At 48.1% G+C, this 5299-nt stretch overlaps 1 pseudogene; it reads left to right on the top strand.

Moving 5' to 3' along the window:
- The first annotated feature begins 965 nt into the window (after nt 1-965).
- On the top strand, nt 966-2910 carry LOC128979122 (NADH-ubiquinone oxidoreductase chain 2-like; annotated as a pseudogene).
- Nucleotides 2911-5299: the final 2389 nt, after the last annotated feature.

The raw sequence follows: 5299 nt of genomic DNA, 5'->3' as shown, positions 1-5299 counted from the left end.
AGAAGGGGGGTGTGGGGGGTAGGGATGGATGAGATTATGATGTAAGAGGTGGAGGTTATGGTTGAAGGAGGGGGAAGAGGTGGGGATGGGATATGTTGAAAAAAAGAGGGGAGAAGGAGGGTAGAGGGAGGGATTGGGGGTTTTGAGTTTAATGGGTTGGGTGGGGGGGGTAGGATATTTGTTTGGTAGGATTTGGGTTTGAGGGATGGTTGGGGGATGATGTGAGGATGTGAGGGGGGGCTGTTGGTGAAATTGTGGGATGTATAAGTACTGGCTGGTGCCCCACGGGTGAATGAAATGAGACTCTATGATGTTGTGATGGGGTGCCGATATGTAGGGATACCGGATTGAGACATCTCTGGGTTGTTGGGTGATGGTGTCATTGTGGGACCTAGTTAATTTTGCATACGGAGGTTATGCTGAGACTTCAGGTTTTTGCAAGGTGGATTGAAGGAGTGTTTGGGGGTCTGCGACTCTTGTTGTGGAGAGGAAGGATGTTATAAAGGCTACTAAGGAACCATCAGTAATGAGACATTGAGGATGGTTTAATCATGGGAGTCAAGGGGAGACCAGCCGGATTGGGGCTGGGCCGTTGCTATGTTATGGGTGCCCTGGCCTTTGGTGTGTAGGCGACAAGTCGGCCTCCCTGTGGGGGGCCCAGCTATTGAAAGTTTCGGGCATTGGACTGGCATTCGAGGCATTGTGCATTTGGTATTGTTTTCTCTGTGGGGCAGGGCCGCGGACCTGGGCAGGCCCTGGTGAGGGACCCCAGCAGTGATGATTTACCTTGGTGTCCCGTATTCCGTGGACTGCAGTAGGATGAGGGGTTTCAAGCGTCGGAGGAGAGTTTGCTGTGAGAGAAGTGATTGTATGGAGATTCATTAGACATCTGATGTTCGCTGTTGAAATTCCGGTGGGATACAGGCCTTGCCCATAAAAGCTCATTAAGCTTGCTCATACTCTATATGCCTACTTTTACTGGCAAGCTGAAAGTGGGGGGCAAGAATTTATGGTGGAGGCCTCCGTACTGTTTGGCCATTGTTCACGGTACCAAATGATGCATATTGGTGGTTTGTGCGCTCACGTGCTGCTGTTGGGTTGCAGCCCTTGATAACTGCTGACGGGGGAAAGATTGTGAATTGCTTGTATGAGCTGATTGGAGGATATTTATTGTCCGCATATCCAAACTTGATGAAGAGTTGATATGATGCTGATTCCTCTTCCGCAACAGATGGATACAAGTTTTCAGCTGGCAGGATCAGACATGCCTCCAAGAAGGGATCTTTCCCAATATATGGGTCAATACACAGTTTCCCTGAACAAACTCTGTTAGCTCCAACAGTGACTCTAATTCTGGTCGCTGGGACGGTGGGCCAGCATGTTACATGTGGTATTAAATCCCCACTAGTAGGGGTTGCCCATCTGTCATGCAGTGATCCATGATGCTTTGGAGAAAGGTGGAGCTCCAGAACACATTCAGTTCATCGATGATATCATCGTCTGGGGTGAACTGCTGAAGAAAGTCTTCGAGAAAGGTAACAAAATCATTGACATTCTCTTGCATGCGGTCTCACTATCAGCTGTGGTGAAGGCACCTTATGCTAGAATTTGCCCCCAATACCAGCAAACTTGTCCCAATATGTTTTGGTAGTCCCCCTTCCACCCTCCTTCCAGGAGGGAGGACAAGGCCCCGGCACCAACCTGTCTCCTAAGGAGTAAACAAGTATGCTTCTGCTCTTGTCCATCTAAGGTCATAATTCTAGCTTCACCCATTCTATAGGTTGAAGCAGGTTGTTGACAAGTGTGGCATTGGCCATATCCAGACTCGAGAAATCTATAAGTACTACTCCCTTTGTTTACCAACTATGCTCTCTCCTTTTGCTTTCTCTCGCTGCGTAAGCTCGTGCTGTGTAAGCTGTAAGTATTCTCACTCCCACATGCAGGCATACTAGAGGCCTCTGCAACACGAAAAGAATCCAGCTCCCGAGCTGCTCGAGGAACCAGCATAGATGATCCCTTCGCTGATGCAGAAAGCCAGCGTCGTAAGCCAGTTGACAGGACTGAGGAAAGCCCCGAGGGTAAAGCTTTAGCCCAGACGGGGAGGGACTAGCCCAAGCCTGGCAGTCCAGAACTGCTGCAGCCATAAGCAGCTAATCAAGCAGCAACGCATTCTGCATGACCCCCCGCTGTGATGGTCATAATCAATGCCTGAACCACAGGACAATGAGATATCTCCCAACTAACCAACACATCATCCTGTTTCCTTTTAACAGCAGCAATTGCCATAAAACTTGGCTAGTGCCATTCCACTTTTGATTCCCAGAGGTCCTCCAAGGCTCACCATTAACCACAGCCCATCTATTATCAACAGTTATAAAACATCCCCCCATCACCATTCTCCTCCTTACATCCAACTCCCTCAACCCCTACCTTCTAACCCTAATAGCTATCACCTCAACTGCCCTAGGTGGTTGAATAGGCCTCAATCAAACGCAAATCCAAAAAATCCTAGCCTTTTCCTCCATTTCCCACCTAGGATAAATAACCATTATCCTCATCTACGCCCCCAAACTAACCCTTCTAACCTTCCTTCTCTATACCCTCCTAACCACCACTATCTTCCTCACCCTTAACACATCTAACATAATAAATCTATCAACATTAATAACCTCCTGAACAAAAACCCCCATACTCAATGTAACCCTCATACTAACCCTCCTATCCCTAGCTGGTCTTCCACCCCTCGTCGGATTCCTTCCCAAATGACTTATTATCCAAGAACTCACTAAACAAGAAATAACCACAGCAGCCCTAATCATCACCCTCCTATCCCTACTAGGCCTGTTCTTCTACGTTTGCCTCACCTACTATAACAATCATCCTCCATCCCTAATCACCACACAAGCGTGACAAGGTGAAAGGACCTGCCACAGAAATCCAGTTTCTGGGAGTGCGGTGGCAAGATGATCACCGTCACATTCCAATGGATGTGATAGTCTCCACCATGGCAAATCCCACCAATAAGAAAGAAACTCCATGGTTTTTAGGTATAGTGAGATTTTGGAGAAAACACATTCCTGGATACACGAGGACGTCCTCTTGGTTTCTGGGGTCGTGGTTACAGAGGTTCAGAATCAAACTACACTCCAACAGAGAAAGAGAATTTAGCTGATTATGAATGAGTAAAAGATGCTTCTGAAGTGATTGGAACTGAGTCACAACTTCTTCTAGCTCCTAGATTGCCAGTTCTGAATTGGATGTTCAAAGGCAAAGGTTCTTCACCACATCATGCAACAGATGCTACCTGGTCTAAGTTGATGGCTCTGATAACACAGAGAGATCGAATGAGAAATCTCGAAAGGCCTGGTTTGGTGGAGGTGATCACAAACTGGCCAGAAGGCACAAGCTGTGCAAAACCTCCAGATGAGAGAGTAACTTGTGCGGAGGAAGCTCCCCCTTACAGCGATCTGTCTGATGATGACAAGAAATATGCTTTGTTCACAGACGGTTCCTGTCGTCTTGTTGGAAACATGCAGAGATGAAAGGCTGCAGTGTGGAGTCCAACATGCAGGGTTGCAGAAGCAAGAGACGGAGAAGGAGAATCCAGTCAATTTGCAGAGATAAAAGCTGTCCAGCTATCTCTTGACGTAGCTGATCATGAGAGATGGCCAAAGCTTTATCTCTACTCCAACTCATGGATGGTAGCAAATGCCTTCTGGGTTTGGCTAAAAGACTGGAAAAAGAATGGATGGCAGAGAAAAGGAAAGCCGATCTGGGCTGCAGATCTGTGGCAAGACATTGCTGCTCGCATTGAGAGAATCCCAGTCAAAGTGAGACACATCGATGCTCACATTCCCAAGAGCAAATCTACTGAGGAACAACAACACAACCATCAGGCAGATCTAGTGGCAAGAGTTTCCCAAATGGACACAAACTCTGATCTTGATCCTGATCTTGACTGGAAACACCGAGGTGAGCTGTTCTTAGCTCGGTGGGCCCATGACTCGTCAGGACATCAAGGCAGAAATGCAACCTACTGATGGGCTCGTGACAGATCCATTGACATTTCCATGGATGCTTTCACACAAGTCATCCATGACTGTGACATTTGTGCTGCTATTAAGCAGGCAAAGAGAATCAAGCCCTTATGGTACGGTGACCGATGGTCTAAGTACAAGTATGGGGAAGCCTGGCAGATTGACTACATCACTCTACCCCGTACTCGATCTGGTAAGCAATATGTGCTGACTATGGTAGAGGCAAGCACTGGATGGCTGGAATCTTATCCAGTTCCTCATGCAACTGCACGTAACACCATTCTTGGTCTGGAGAGACAAATCCTGTGGAGACACGGAACTCCAGAGAGAACTGAGTCAGACAATGGTGTGATGGTAGGGCCATGACACATGGCCCAGTACAAATCCAGACAGGCCTTAAGATGTAGACAGGTCCCTTTCTTTCCCCTCCTTCCCGCAAGAAAACAGGGCAATGTGGGAAAAGGAACAAAGGGGACAGGACTCTTGCCTGTCTGGTAAACAAGATGCTTCTCTGGGGTCAGAGCACGTAGCTGACCACTGATCCCCCAGATACAAGATCCTTGCTTCTGCCTTTTATGGTCATAGCCTGGCAGAACGCTTTTCTATTGGGTAGCTACACGTTAGCTTCAGTGCCCCATTGGGCCGATTGACGTCTGGCATTTTGTATATATACAAGTGACTTGGTAGTCACCTTGCCTTGCTCAAGCTTTGCTCAGGTCTGCTGAAGCCTTGCTTCAAGTCTCACCACCTCGAGTAGCCCTACCCTGCCTCGAGTGTCTGTTCCAGAGCCTGAGATAAAGCCACGAGTCATATACGTGCAAGTCGGAGAAGTCACAAGCCTAGAAAGCCAGAGTCACCGAGCCTGCTTCCCCTTGCCACCAGAATCGTGCCGTGCCTCAGTTTACCCAGGAACCACGCAAGTGCCCGTCACCAAGAGAATTGTTAACTGCCTGCCGTCCGCTGAAGCCAGACCAGCCTGGGACCACGCGGTAAACCTTTCTTGCCGGCAATATGCCGTGCTGCACCCTATGAGAGTGCCCCACAGCTAATACAGCAACAGCAGTATCCCTCACGTGGGGGAAAATAGCTGTGAGTAACCAATTTACTGCCGTTTGGGTTTAACGGTTCTTATCGAGCCTCCTCCCCGTTGTAACTGAGCGTTAACTGCTCTCAGGGACCTTCTCTTTCCAAGTTGTTGCCTCCTAATTTGTATAGAATAGTTTGTATTTGCCCTGAGACTGCATAATCCTTTGTAAATATAT

The sequence above is a fragment of the Indicator indicator genome, chromosome W (assembly GCF_027791375.1).
Source record: "Indicator indicator isolate 239-I01 chromosome W, UM_Iind_1.1, whole genome shotgun sequence".
NCBI classification, from domain to species: Eukaryota; Metazoa; Chordata; class Aves; order Piciformes; family Indicatoridae; genus Indicator; species Indicator indicator.
This window is presented reverse-complemented; position numbering and strand designations above follow the sequence as displayed.